Raw genomic sequence first — 16193 nt, forward strand, 5'->3', positions numbered from 1 at the left:
AAGATTTAGAGACAGTGGTGGCTGGAGGAGAAAATTAATGTAATACGCCTATAATTGCCTTGGCATTTTGTAGAATAAATTCTCAGTTATTTGGTGTCAGGCATGACCTTGATATTGAAGCCTGTCTCCAAATTCCTTGTTAGTTTCTCACTTTATATCCCTGAAGTTTTGGCCTCAGACAAAGGGCAATATTGTCAGACATGTGGCTCAGCACTTCTCCCGTGTGAGGGGCGGTTGCACAGTGATGAATCACAGGCAGCAGAAGGAACTGAGACGGGACAATGGGACACTGTGGGTCTGCCCCTGCTGGTGTCGTCTACTTCACCCAGTAACCTCAAGCAAGTAAGTTTGCAGGAAAAAAATTCTGGTGCCACCCCCTGTCACTGGTTGGCTGGAATAGACCCCCTCATCACACTGCAGTCTAATGAACACAGAAAGTGTGCTCCGTGTATGCTGGGCCAGGAAAGTTCTGTTTTGTTATTGTGTTCTACTGACTTGAAACACACAACATAAGAGAGGTGAGTTTAAGTTTTATTCATGGTCTTGCTGAGGACGGGAGCCTGGGCGACAGCCACTTGGGAAACTGCTCAGAAGAGGGAAAGGAGAAGCTAGTTTCTATATGAATTTTTTGGCTGGAAAATACATGCACTCAAGCACACATCTTGGTATCACAAAGAACAGATATCTCAGGTTAATTTTTTTTGGTGCTTTTCTATGTATGGATGCAACATGCAAGAATCTGGGGTCACTGAAATTTCCTGGATTAGGGATCACTGTCTAGGGGCCTGTTTATCCACAGCTCGGAGGGCCCCATCCTGCTTCTCATCCTGAGCTCCTCTCAGGGTGCACTGTCAGTGGCGACTGCAGTGGGCTGAGACTTAACCCTTGTACAGTGGGGTGGTGAGCAATGCTCTTTCTTCTTCTTTTTCTTTTCCATTGGAAAACGAGCAACACAGAGCAGTAACAAGAGCTGGGCTTTGGTGCCAGCTCACCTGGAAAGCCTGTAGAGGGCTACGCCCAGACTCCAGGTCCCCCTCCCCTCTGCTAACAGCTCACAGAACTTTCTGCAGCACCAGAAACATCAGCCAGCCCTGTGCATCCATGAATGTCAGGCTACAATCTTCTCCTCCAAATGTGTGGCGGCACCAGAGGCATTAGCATCATCCAGAGCTTTTTGTAAATGCAGAATTTCAGGCCCCATCCCAGACCTACTGAATCAGAATCTGTATTTCGAAAAAATTCTCCAGTGATTCCATTCATGTTAAAATTTGTGATGCCCTGGTTTACAAAACTGAATCCACTGTGACGAAAAGGGCATTGGAAAAAAGATTTTCATATAAGCAAAGTGAGTTACCAACTACAATGGTGAAAATAAAAAAGCAAATAGCAGGAAAGGAGTGTAACCAAGCAGGACCCTATGGGGCCTTCCCAGGACAGACCCCTCCCCCATATCCTCGGCTGTTGCTCCTCTCTGAATAGTACCTCAGGGATATTTCCTGGGTTTTTCAGATGCTAAAAACCACCACCAAATGGAAAAAATTAACTACTAGATGATCATGAACACGTAGCCCCCAGACCTTCTGGCGCCTAAAGATTGATCACCGTCACCAATCAGAAAATTGAGCACAGCTGATGAGATACCCTGGGACGCCCCGCCCTCCCTCAGCTCGCCTTTAAAAATGCTCAGCTGAAAGCCTTCAGGGAGTTAGGGGATTTTTTTTTTTTCAGGCACGAGCTACACGCTCTCCTTGCTTGGCCCTGCGATGAACTTTTCTCTGCTCCAAACTCCGGTTCAGTATTATTTGGCCTTGCTGTGTGTCAGGCACACAGCTTACGTTCAGTAACAATTTTGGCCGTGCTAGCCCAGGAGTCTGCCTGTGGCAGGTCGACCCTGGCCTGGGTCGGCCCCTTCCCTGGGTCCCCAGCAGTTGCCTGAGCTCACTTCGCTCTGGGGAGCTGGGAGATGCCGGCACGAGGCTGTTTGGAGCAGAGAAACGTTCAGAGCTGCGGTCCACATTCGGTGTCGCCTGGGGGTGAGTCACTCCAGCTCGCACAGGCTGGGAATTCTCTCCACTCTACCTGGGCTCATTCCCTTCCGGGAAATGAGCTGCTCTGGGCTCATAATGAGCCACTCTGGGTCAGAGTCTTTCGAGAGCTGGGACAGTCTGTTTGGAGGCCTCCGTCTAGGAGTGGAAGTGGAGTTTTTAGACTACACTTCCTCTGATTGTTTTGTCTGTGCAACTGTAGCTGAAAGCAAGGCATGTGAACATGAGCAAATGATATCTTATTGACTAGTGGGTGTTTAGGAACTGAAAAATAAAATCCCTGAAAATAGCCACGTTGGCTGGGTTTTGTAAAAGCAGTTACAGGAGGAATTTGCATTTAGCTTCCAGTGCCTTTGAGGTGTAAATGATCTACCTGGCCTATCAAGGCAAGGGAAAAAAAAAGATTTCTTGAAAAAATTCAAGCGGAAAAACTGAATCTCTGATTCTGTCTGTCTTTGACTTTAAAGTGTTTACAAATACTTCTAAATATAAAAGAAGCTAGACAGAACAAATTTCAGGTTAATGTGATCTAGGGAATATTCAATATTGAATTGATATCTGATATTAAAGCTAGCTTAAGCATGTTAGTATAGTCAATACAGACGTGTTTTATTGTACCTAGGGTTACTGAAGGTCAGTAAGTTGTTTATGCTGCAGACTTGTCAGCAGAAAGAAAAAATTAACTTGGTATGATGAAATTCTCCTAAGCAAATAAATGCAAATGAGATAAGAGCTTTTGGGTGAACTCTTTAAAAAACGATTATGTTTTAGGTATGTCTACTTAAAAATGATCTCTCCAGATACTTGGTAACTTAAAATTTTCGGCTTGTGCTGAGTTTAGGCTAAATGATGGAAGTTCATTAAATAGTTGAATAGCTAGCTCGCTTCCCAGCACTGTTGGCTGAGCACTGGCTTCCCTTGGCAGAGAAATTAAAGTCATTTAGGGTGATTGATGAATATGTTTGGTGCCACTGTGAGACATAGTTTTAGAAATTATTGTTGGTATTTTTGTCTGCCAATCTACAGAATGCTATTGTAGGAGACAGTTCATAATTGCTGGCTTCTTGATTTTCATTAGAAATTAAGATTTTGAGAGTTGAGGATTCTAACTTAGGTGTGTAATTAAAGCTACTGAAAATAATGGGGGAAACATTTCAGTACACAGTAGGAAAGTAGGATACATGTTTTGAATAAGAAAAGGTATGAGGAATGGAATTATATTTTCTTAATAGAAAAGAAAGTGATTGAGTCCTAGAGCTGGTTGTTTCTAGATTGGGGGGGGTGAGGGGGAGGAATAAGGGGCAAACTAATATGGACACAGAAAGTTGTGGAAAATCTGTAGAAAGCGGGCCCTAAAAGAAGAGTTTTGTGGACAAGGTTACGGTAAACTTGATTAGGTAAAAGGATTTTGTTATTAAAAGCAGGCTGGTGCAGGACTAGATGTGGTTCCTCTCTGTTTAAGACAACAAGTTTACTTAGAATGCTTCTGATAACAGATTGTGTGAAACTTTTTAACATTTTTGACAAACTTTCTATCAAATTATCAAAGTTCTTTTGACGTCAGCTAACTTTCAGATGCTTCAGAGAGTCCCCAAGGCATCTCAGAGAAAAATATTAAACTAACTGGATTGGATGGTATGTTAAATTATACAGGAAGCATTGTCAAATGAGTGACAAATCTCCTCAGATTATACAGTATGGATAAATGTTATTAATGTAGGCATTCTAAAAATTTGGATATGTCCTGGTATAATGCTGTCAGTCACGATGCTGGCTGTTATCTTGGAAGGTTGTACACCACAGGGACTTGATTCAGCTCCTTTGTCAAGAACATTGTAATGGGAGGCTTTGCCTTGCCTTTTGGGTCTCTTGTCATTTATGAACAGTTAAGCTGATACTTTGTGGGACCGTTTCACCTTCAAGAGGATTCATAAAGGGGACTTTTTGCCAAGTGCAGGTTTCTTTTAAATCATATGCTGAGCTGGGTAAGATATTTTAAAAGTCTAATGAAAAATCTGATTTCATAAAACTGTCAGTAAAGAGGATTGATTCACATAAGGATCGAGTGAATTGATGAATATGGTTATAATTTTTTTGATTTTGTCTCCAATGTTACTGGCTTTTGATCTACATGTTTTAATTGAACTATTTACCAAATGTTTGTCTCCCTATCAATATTCCTCCAGTGTTTAGGATAGAAAGAGAATTTTCCAATGGAGTTGTCACAGCGTCTAATCACTCATGATGTAGAACAGTGCTTGCTTTAAGTCTATTGCTAAACACGCATGTGCAATGCTGGGTAGAAGTAACAAAATATATGGCCTATAAAGTGTTTCCCCATTAACATACCTCTGATCCTGTTTGCAATATCTGATTAGTTTCCCCCAACATGGATAACTAGGCAAAGATAAAGGAGGCCTAGCAGCGAGGGACATGATCTAAACCTGGGGCAGGAGCTACCACCCCAGCATCGAGTGACAGGTCTTTTCATCATCAAGGCTTTCTGTTGAGAGGTTTATAATCTAAAGGGGAAATAATGGGAAAACCTGCATATATTAAGGTATGGGGAAGTCATTCTGGTTTATGTATGGTTTAACTTAAAATTTACTGACCAAAGTGGCCTGTTCTATGGACTTTTGAACATTTATTGTACATCTGCTTTGGCCATTGAGGAGGGAAATGCATTTGAAAGTCAAAAGGGAGTAGCTGTGGTTCAGACATCCGAGGTAAAACTAGGAACCATTATGGGTGTGATTTCAGACACATTCCTGTGTTGTTGAGAACTCTCATTTCCTGAACTGTGTCATGCTCGAGATGCCACCAGCCATTTTCAAAGCGGTGTCTGCTGGCAGATGGCAGCTGCAACCTTATAAATTGTAGACAACAAGATTGCTTTAGATCAAATGTTAGCAGGAAAGGAGACACGTGCAGTGGCCAATAGCTCTTGTTATATATATCTGTTAATACCACGTCAAAAGTTAAAACCTGCTCAGATAAAAGTAGACAATTGGCTGTCTGGTTACAAGGTCCCCCAAAGTGCCAAGTCCAGACTGGTTTTCAGGCTTATTCTCAGGCTTCTCCTAAATTCCTCAGGAAATGAGATCTTAATCATGTAAGACTCAGATCCAGAACATGGAACTCAGTGCCCATTTCCCAAATCAAGGTAGGACTGTACCCCTTTTCAGCAGAAGTAGCCAGAGTGGTCCTCACCCAATTCCCTGAAAGGTGTGTTGGGGGGGGATGGAACAGAATTAGAGATTGAAACCTAGGCCCTCCGCCAAGTTTACGATTAATCTCTCTGTCCAAAACATCACTCTCTTTGTTGTCCAATACCTATTCTCAAGATTGAGAAAGATCAAAGAAAGGGGGGAATTGTAACTAAGCAGTACCCTATGGGGCCTTCCCAGGACAGACCCCTCCCCCATATCCTCTGCTGTACCTCCTTTCTTAAATAGCCAGATAATAGCATCTCAGGGATCTTTCCTGAGTTTTTCAGATACTAAAAACCACCACCAAATGGAAGAAATTAACTACTTGATGATCATGAACATGTAGCCCCCAGACCCTCTGGCGCCTAAGGATTGCTCACCATCACCAATCAGAATTGTGCACAGCTGATCACATACCCTCAGATGCCCCTCCCTCAACTGGCCTTTAAAAACGCTCAGGGGGATATAGGTTTTCTTCGGCATAAGCCTCCCTTCTCCTTGCTTGGCCCAGCAATAAACCTTTCTCTGCTCCAAACTCTGATGTTTGATATTGTTTGGCCTCACTGTGCATCAGACACAGAAACGTGGATTTCATAACAGGAGAAGAGAATGCTTGCTTCGGCAGCACATATATCATAACAGGAGAATACATCTCTTGGAGTGTGCAAATAGCTTGGTGGCATTATCCCTAAATGTAGGAAGCCAGCCAGTCTCTTACTACTCATGGGCACGGGGTGGGGATTGCAAAAGTCATATAGAGAAAGTACTTGACCCATGGACTCAACTAATATTTAAATCCAGGACTGATTATTTTCATGCACTGAGGAAGCAATCCTAAGCGTAAGTCTCTAAGGAGGGCAAGATGACAATCCAGGTAAGAGCTCCGACCTGGGACCAGCAAACCTGGGTTCATTCCTGGCTCCACTCTTTACCAGCCCAGTGGCACTTGGCAGGGGACCTACCATATCCTAGGACAGGTTTTCTTACTGATAATAACAGCACCAGCCTGGCAAAGCTGTTGTGAGAAATGCATGCAAGTTGCCTGGTGTGCTGAAAGCATTCAGCAAGTCTCGGCTGTCAGCGTTATGTTTCTCCACTGGTCCTCAAACCCTGTGAAAGAGACAAGGCCACTTCAGCATCTTAGAGGTGAATAAATCTGGGTTGAGGGGAGTGGAGACTCGCCCAAGGTCGCAAGGCTGGTGGCTGAGCTGGGTCTCCAGTTTCCTTTGTTCAGTGTCCTTTACTGCTTGCTACACTGGACAGGCTCCATGAATATTAATTAAGGATCTGCTTTAGGGCAGTGATTACCAAGAAAGGGCCAGAAGGCTGACCTGATGGACAAGCAGACAGCCATCTGCCTCCTACCTGGATCATCTGCCCCCACACTGCAAGTTAGGGATGAGTCACTCTCAAAAGGCAAAGATGTTACCAGGAAAGGACCTCTTAGCAAGCATGAATGGAAGAATTTGCTTATCAAATGACATGACCAGAACAGAAGACCAAGAGCAAGGAAAGGAAGGCTTTTAAAAGTATGTGGGCTACTCTCAAAGCGAGGTTACAGAGCACTGGATTCAACCCCTTGTGGCGTGGTAGAGGTGGGGTAGGCAGGGAGAGAGAAAACCTCACATGTATTATCTCATTTCACCGTTGCCACAATTTTGTGACGCAAGCATTATCACCCCCATACAATAAACAGGCTTGGAGAATTAAAGGACACACCCAGTTATCACACGAGAAGGACAAGAAGTTATTTCAGTTTATCAGTAATTTTTCCACCCTGCCACATGTGGCAATGCCAGTCATTTTTAACCAAACTCCCTATTTTAGAATAGTTTTAGTCTTATAGGAAAATTACAAAAATTGGACAGAATTCCCATATATGCTCCAACCAATTTTTCTCTACTAACTACTTGTCACTGTCAATGAACCGATATTGATACATTATTAACTAAAATCCATACTTTATTCAGATTGCCTTAGTTTTCACCTTTTTCTCTTGGATTCCATTAACATTTAGTCACCAGGTGTCCGTAGTCCTCTTGGCGGGGACAGCTTCTCACACTTACCTTGTTTTTGATGGCCCTGGCAGTGTTGGGGAGAACTGGTCAGGGGTTTTATAGACTGTCCCTCAGTTCGGATTTATCTGATGTTTTTTCATGATTAGACTGGGATTGTGAGTTTTTGGTTGGAAGGATGCTCACAGGGCTGAAGTGCCGTTCTCATCACATCATATCAAGGGCACATGACTTAGTCATGGTTGATGTTAACCATGGTCGTCTGGCTGAGGTAGTCTTTCATGTTTTTCCGCCATAAAGTTACTTTTATCCCCCCTTTCATCTTGCATTCTTTGGAAGGAAGTCCCTGGGCACAGCCCGCCCTTCATTAGAAGGGAGTCATGCTTCAAGTCCTTGCGGGCAACGTAGCAAGGAGATTTGTCTATTCTCCCCTATTTATTCAGTAATTTGTTTATATCAGCAGGGGCTTGTGGATATTCTGTAATTTGGGTTATAATCCAATAATACTTTATTTTGTTACTCAGATTGTTTCAGATTTGGCTATTGAGAGCACTTTCATTTGATTTCTGTGTTCCAGCGACATATCCACATCATTGTGTGTTTTTGTTTTGGTTTGGGTTTTTTGTTTGTTTGTTTTTTTAGCATTTCCTTACTTTCTGGCTTTACAGGAGGCCCAGACTCACTATGTCTATTTCCTGCCTGAATCCCAGAATGAGCCATTTTGCCAAGGCACCCTGGTTCCTTTTATTGCAAAATGGTATTAGAAATTGAGATCTGGGGACTAGATGCTCCCATGGTTCCTGGGGTGTCATTTCTCAGGCTAACAGAGCAAGGAAATAAATGTATATATATATTAATTCATGTAATATAATACTGAAAATATTTCTGTATGTAACCATCTGTATCTATATTAAGCTAAACCTGAGTTCATCCTGATGTCTCTACTCTAATCCATTACCACATAGATCGCTCTGTGCTTCTCCCTTTGCTTGTCTGTAACCTCCCACCACAACAGCGAGAAGCTGGACGCCAGTCATTTTTCATGTCTTTATTTCATTCTGACTACCTGCTCCAGAGCAGGACCCTCTGCCCAGGGAAGTCCTAAAGAACCTTCACATCTTTCACATTTTGGCTTTTAATAGTCTCTTGATTACCTTGGATTCTTCCCACATCTTCCCAAACTTGATGATAAACATCTTCATTATAATTCTTTCAAGATTTTACACACTCAAAGCATGGAAAAATAGTAATTGTTTGAAAGGGCAATAGATCTAACCTCATATGAGAGAGGTCATTTTCACAGTCAAAAATGTCAGAGTTCAAGTTGCTTCTTTCTTTGCTTTATCTATTTCCATTTTTAACGTATTAGCTCTGAGTCCTCAACTTGCCTCTATCCTAATCATGTTTAGTTAAACTCAGTCAAAAGCCACGATTGATCCAATGATCTAGAATCATCAGATCTCTTGCCCCGCCTCCCACAGCCTCTGCAGACGGCATCTGGCTTCCAGGGTGTTTTGCATCACATCACAGAACATGAGGACCAAGCCTGACCTGAGACTCTTGGTCCCACTCTCTGCCAGTGTGATGGTCCCCTCTGTTTCTCTTTATACTCTGTATCAACTCCCTGTTGGGTAATTCTTGGAAAGGTCTTAGCAAAAGGGAAAGATTAAATTATCCACAGGGAACTGTGAATTGTGTATCATGCTGCTTATAGCAGTTAGGGTTCTTCAGTCAAGGTATAAGAGGAAATATTTGGAAAATATTAATGTAGATTCACATGCACATTACCTGACATTCTCCATAGTCAGCCAAGTTACTCACCTTTCTTGGCAGCAGGTGGGGAATGGGGTGGACAGAGGGGAAATTGTATTCTTAAAGAAAAGATGCAGAGGAAGGTAACAGCTGCTGACATTTTAAAGCAAAATAATAGGTTTGGAAGTCTAAATTTCTTTTGTTCCCATTTTACATGTCAGCTGGATACAGAATTTTTCCCGTCATGTAAATAAGATAGCCATAAAACTAGAGGCAGAAAGAAAAGGATAAAATAGAAGTACGAGAGAAGCCCACCGTTCATTATCTGAGGCTACTGAAGACAACAGGTAGTCTGAAGCCAGAGAGAAGAGAAGAAACACAGATGGAGAGGTAGGCAGTCAAACTGTGCTCGTTCCTCTCCCTGGGCTGAAACCCTGGCAAGCTGAAGAGAACAATTAGGGCAGGGAGGTCCTGGTCCTTCTCCCTGTTTGGAACCCCGGGAGCAGGTTGCCTGATGGGCCAGGCACCCTGACATGTCCGTAAGATCTTGGGGACTGGCCACATGAAAGTAAAGCTCAATGATACAGCTGTCCGAAAGGGACAGCCAGAGCTCAGCTCTCCCAAGGTGTCCCCTCTTCCCAAGGGATATGTTGGAACCCAGGGGCTTCCACTGGACCCTGAAATGGAGAAGCAGAAAGTAAATGAGTCTGAGAGCCAGCTGTCCAACCATGAGATCTACTGTGGTGAAGGGTGACTCAGCAGAGAAGGATGGATTCCACCTCACACCCCATCCCAACCCAAGCAGAAGCCAATGGAGACCACTCAGAGGCTCAGTGGAGGTTTCAGAGCCATCAGTGTTGAAGTGAGGCTGGCAACCAGGGCATACTGCAGCCTCTGCCAAGCCTTGAGAAACCAGATTAAAGTAACACCATCTTTGGCTTCAGACACAAATGCCGGCACGACCAGCATCCTTCTAGTGGACAAGGAACATTGTCATGGAAACAAGAGATGCTGTCATGGAAACCAGGGAGACCAGAGAATATCTTGTGAACCCGAAGAACCCTTTCTTTCTACCTGAATAGAGGACACAGTAAACTACAACCCTGTCCCATTCACTGAAGAGCCATCTTGGAGGGGAGCAGAACCGTGGTCAGGAATCTGAGGGCCATATTTTTTTTTTTTAACCTAAGGAGGCTAAGCCTTATTTAAAGGGAATTCTTGAAAGTATTGCAAGAGATTAACACTTCAAGACTGTCCTAAAATAAATTACATTTCACGTAGTCTCTCCAACCCATAAATCCCAGCCAACTTAGTCAAGAAAAGAAGTGCTATGGGAGGCTCCTGGGCAGCTGGCAGAGTGGAGGGAGGAGCTGCAGCAGGAGCCTGGGGTGGGGGGTGGGGGGAGGGCTCCAGCGGTGGGAATGGAAGAGCTGCAGGCCCTCCGGGAAAGGAGGATACTGTTACTAGAAACAGAGGGGAAGGGATGCTGAACAGGCAGCACCACAGATGTTCACAGCTTTCCTCTTAGTGAAAAAGGAGGCTTGCTCCAGGAAGCAATCAACAAATTCATTCAACAAATATTTATTGGGTTGAGAGCACCAAGACCACAAAGTTGAATCAGCCACAGCCCATGGTCTCAAGAGTTTAAATGCAGTGGGAAGGGCCATCGGGAAAAGCTCTGTCCCCTGCATGAAGGGCAGAGCAATGGTAGAGGAAGAAGGCAGCTGTTCTTGCATGAATGAGAGTGAAGAACAACTAATTCTCATTGGCAGTGATGGGAAAGCCTGGCATTTGAGATGTTCCTTGAAAATATATTAGCAAAAGAGAAAGGAAGAAGGAAATCAGGAAAGGAGGGGAAGCATGCAGAAAGGGACAGAGGCGGGGAGGACAGTGCACCATTAGGGAAATGCCAATAGCCAGGCATCGTTGGTATGCAGAACGCTTAATGAAATGTTGAAGCTAGAAAGCTGGAAAGGAAAGCCAAAAAGAGAATGTCTTAAATGTGAGACAAGTGACTGCAGCTTCATCATGTGGGTGACAAGGAGCTACTGAGTCTGTTACAATCAGACGTGCCTTTTGGAATGTTACTCTGGCAGCAGCATAGGGGTTGAATTTGGGAAGGAGGAGACGTGAGACTCTCGTCTACGGAGAAAAAGAGCGATGGAATGTCAGAGTTGTTGGAGGAATTTTCCTCAGAGAAGAGCCTTGATTAAGTGTCCTAAACCCTCTGCAGCAGCCTGTCAAAGGGCGATTTATCAGCTGACACCCAGGATCTCTCTACACATTCCTTTGCAAGGACTCCAGTCCTATCATAACCCCCTGGGCTCTTCTTCACCCACTACTCTTCTCGATGGCTCATACCGACATGCAAACATACTCTGGTATCTCTCACGGCTAAAACTACTCTTGGTGCCCGAGTCTACTGCCCAGTCTTTCTGTCCCACTTCCCAAACAGGAGCTTCCGTTTTCAGGTTCTCCTCATGGGGGCAATATGGCCAGTGTAGTTGCCACCATCTTATCTGCCATCTAAGCAGAAGATGGGGGAAAGAGAGCTGAGTCAGTTCCTTGAAAAGAGTTTTTTATAGAAGCTCTAATGCCTTCTACCTGTGTCTCATTGGCCTCCCCAAATAGCAAGGGAGGAAATACAGTTTGTTAACATTTTGCTGCCCCAAGAATATGAGGCGGAATATGAGGTAGGCAAGTAGGAAATTCTGCTTTGATACCCTTCTAGTACACCCTTGTTTCTTTTTCTTTTTCTTTTTTTTTTTTTGCATTACTGTATGTTATTTCTTTCTTTCTTTTTTTAACATCGTTTATTGATTTATAATCATTTTACAATGTTGTGTCAAATTCCAGTGTTCAGCACAATTTTTCAGTCATTCATGGACATATACACACTCATTGTCACATTTTTTTCTCTGTGATTTATCATAACATTTTGTGTATATTTCCCTGTGCTATACAGTGTAATCTTGTTTATCTGTTTCTCTTTTCTTAATGTAATTTCTCAAAAGAGTTATCAACAAGCATCCCCTCCACTTCCGCACCCATTCCTTCTTCCACCAATCCAGGTTTTACCTACATCCCACTGTGTTGCTAAATCCAATGGTCAGACCACTCTTTCTCATACTCAACTTCTCTGTGGCATTCAAATATTTCTCTTTGAAACACTATCCTTTCTCTCTTAGCTTCCCAACAGCATACCGCTTTGTCTGTCCTCCCACCCCGCTAGCCATTCTTCATGCTCTCACGGACTTCTTCTTCTATATTCAGTCTTTCTCAATTCAGTTCAAGGCTTCCTCCTGCCTTTCTTCTCTTCTCTCTCTGCAGTCTCCTGCTAAGTGATCTCATCCAGTCCCGTGGCTTTAAATACTGCATGTTGCTGACTCCCAAATGCATAGCTCCAGCCGTGACCTCATCTCTGATCCTGTCTCATATATTTAGTTACCTACCTGACATCTCAAACTGGTTCTCTCAGAGACTTAGCATGCCCAAACTGAAAGTCTTAAGATCCTCTGACCCCCTCATTCCCAACCTGTTCCTCCTTCAATTTTCCCTTTCACAGTAAATGGAATCTTTGCCCATCTGTTTTCCAGACCAAAACCCAGAAAAATCCATTTTTACCCCTTGGTCTCTCTCAAATTCCACCTCCCATCCATCACCACATCCTGCCAGTTCAACTACAAATACCTTGTCAGTTTATTTTTATTGTCAGTGCCACCAGCGTCCCGTACACGCCACCACCCTCTCTCTCCTGGACTACTACAGTGTCTTCCTAATTGTTTCCCTTCCGCTCTTGCTCTCCTTCAGTCTAATCTACAGAGGGACCTAGGGTGATCTTTTAGTATTTTAAATTTGGGCATGTTTTCTCTATTCAGAATCCCACAACGCCTTCCTATAGCAATTATAATAAAATCTAAACTCCTTACCCACATTGTCCATGATCATTCCTTTGCCAAGCTCTCCAGGCTTCTCCTCACCTTATGCTCCAGCCAAACTGGTCATCTGTCAGTTCAGGTTAAATTCAAACTCATTAAATTCCATATCGTGTTAGAAATTTGCCATTTGCTGTTTCTTCTGCCAGGAATGTCGCTCTATCTGCTCCTCACATGACTGCCTCCTTCTCATCCTTCATACTCCAACCTAAATATCAATTCAGAGAGACAGTCTTTCGTAACCCTCTCTAAGACAAGACCCTGGTTCCCACTGTTACCTATCATGGCATCCTGCTCATTTATTATGGCATTGAGCTGAGTATGCAATAGTTGGCAAAAAATTTCATTTGCAAATGTATTCTTCATCAGTTGACTTGAATATGGTTTCTTTTCCCTCCAGACTGTATGCTCTGTGCATAGTGTGCTGCCTGCCACTCCTTTGGTACAGTAACTAGATGTTGGCTGAATGACTGGTAGGAACAAATAGATAAGCAAACAATGTCACGTTTAATCTCTCCGGAAACCTTGCAATTTAGGTTTTATAGGTGAGTAAACTGAGGATCAGAGGACTTATGGAACTTCCTCGAGGATTTCCAAGGAAGAGAAGCAGGAATTCAAGCCCAGATCAGGCTCCCGAGCTAGGTCTCTTCTTCCTCAGCTGGCTCCTTCCACACACGCCACCTGTCCAATGCATCAGTCACCTCAGTGGGCCATTTCTGTGCTTCACAGCTGACCAGATAGCCAAGAAGACACCAGCAGTTGCTTACTAATGAGACAAAGAATTGGAGAGTCATCCCTGATTTTACTATCTTCACACAACTAATTGGAACTCATTAAAAAACCTGATTCTAAAGGCAGGAAGAAATCATTTTAATGAGCAAGGGGATTGACTGTTCCTCGGCAACAAGAAGTCCAGAATCTCAATTTATGCTGAAGGAGGCATTAATTAGCAAGGAAAGTGGATGTTTCCACAAAGGATGGCGAAACTACTGAAGCTGGTCCAGGTTCTTTGCAAATTCCTGAAGACACTGTATATCTTTCAAAGACTGCCATTATCTGGAGTAACTAGTGTAACCATAAATATTTCCTGTTAGATTGGCTACATTGTATCCTCTTCTTGCTTTAAAATTTTTTTTATTTTTTAATAGACATTTTTTAGAGCAGTTTCAGGTTTACAGCAGAATTGAGCAGAAAATACAGAGAGTTTGCACATAGCCCTCCCCACCCACTCATATATATTCCCCTACCCTCAACATCCCTCATCAGTGTGGCATATTTGGTACAATTGATGAACCAACATGGACACATTGTTATCAACCAAAGTCCATAGTTTACATTAGAGTTCACTCTTGATGTTGTACATTCTATTGGCTTTGACAAATGCATAATGACATGTAGCCACCACTATAATATCATACAGAATACTTTCATCACCCTAAAAATCCTTTGTGCTCCATCTATTCATCCTTCCCTCCCTTCCCTTTCCCCAAACCTCTGAAAACCATGATCTTTTTATTGTTTCTGTAGCTGTGCCTTTTCCAGAATGTATCCTCTTCTTTCATATTGATCTGTGTAAGAAAGTCAGGAAGGGAAAGGTAGGCTAGAAAGCAATCATTAAACTCCTCCCTTTACTTCCTTTTACACTTGCTCCTGACTTTATATCATTCTTGGCACTTCAGTTAGCATTTTAAGAAGTCTTGCCATTAAGAAACCTTTGTCACTGTGTTTAATCTAGATTTCCCAAACTTATCTGACCATGAACTCTGCTTGTAATGTGTCTAGTAGATGGTCTCCAAAGGCAGCTACCAACAATTCGTCCCATCCCTGTATGTACATGCTGTTCTTCCCAACAACAGACAGGCTTTCTTCTCTCCTCCAGGATCTAGAGCTGGCCTTGCGATTTACTTTGCTGAATAGAACATGGCTTGAGTGTGCTGTGCCCTTTCTGGGTCTACCCCTTTAAGAGGCCCGATGGATTCTTTTGCTCTCTGGGAAACTGGCTACCCTGAAAGAAGTCCAACTATTGTACTGGAGAGAGAGGTCCAGCTAGAAGTCCAGTTGGGAAGTGACTTTCCCAAGATCATTGAGCTACTTGGGCCATGAGACAGGAAGACAAGATCACAGCCATTTTGGAAAAAGACCAGGGAACGGCCTTGGGCAAAACAGGCCTTGCAAGCTGAAGAACAAAGACCCTGGGGCCTAAATCCCAGAGACCAAAACCAAGCTCACAGGAAAAAACGAGTAACTTTATATCTCTGTTACACTACGGAGGACACCTAGCTGCTGCAAGACAAGGAGCTCAGCTATAAATTTTAACCTGACCTGTTCCTGCACTTTCTCGCAGAAGACTTTCCCGCGTGTCTTTCCGTCACTGCGGCACACCCTGCTCCTGACAGCCACCCTAAGCACCTGCTGTTGCTCAGAGCAGTTTGATGATTTCAGGAAATTATCAGTGATCATGAGACAAACCCTCCCTTTTGTTATGAAAGCAACTTGACCCTTTTACTCAAGGAGCTGGCACTTTTTCCCACCTTCTCCCTTGTGTACAAGTTATCTCTTCTAATAAAAAGCTCTGCTTGCCTAAGCGTCTTGTGGAAACGGTATTCGTTTCTACAGTATTGCCGTCTGAGAATCTGGAAAGCGCCCTATTAACAGCCAGAGCCCTGCTCTCCTGATGCCCTGTCCGCTGCTCTGGCCACAGCACGTGCTCCCACTGACCTGCCTGTCAGAGTGACTGCTCCTCATCTCAGGATGGTTTAATTTAACATAGCAGGATTTTTAAGTTATTAGAGACTCTCAGAAACTTGAAACTACCTAGTTCAATCTAACTCATCATTGCAGTGTTACACTTTTTGTTTTTTGTTTGGTTTTCTTTTCTTTTTTTTTTTTTTTTTTTTTTTGGCGGGGAAAGGTAATTAGGTTTATTTATTAATTAAAAAAAATTTTAATGGAGGTACTAGGGATTGAACCCGAGACCTCATGTCTTGGCATGCACTCTGCCACTGAGCTATACCTTTCCCCCTTTATTTACTTTTCCTACTCTTTCCATTGAGGATTCTCCCCTTATTTCTGTGGTTTATGTAGAAGCACCCTCCCTTCCCCCAATGACAACAGTTAAGTAACAATAAAAGGCTCACATTCTGTCATGAATCACTCAGAGTTTTAGTCCCAACTCCACTAACTGGCTTAAACAAGTTCATTCATCTCCCTGAGTCTCAATTTCCTCATCAATAAAAT

Source organism: Vicugna pacos, chromosome 10 (genome assembly GCF_048564905.1).
Source record: "Vicugna pacos chromosome 10, VicPac4, whole genome shotgun sequence".
NCBI lineage: Eukaryota > Metazoa > Chordata > Mammalia > Artiodactyla > Camelidae > Vicugna > Vicugna pacos.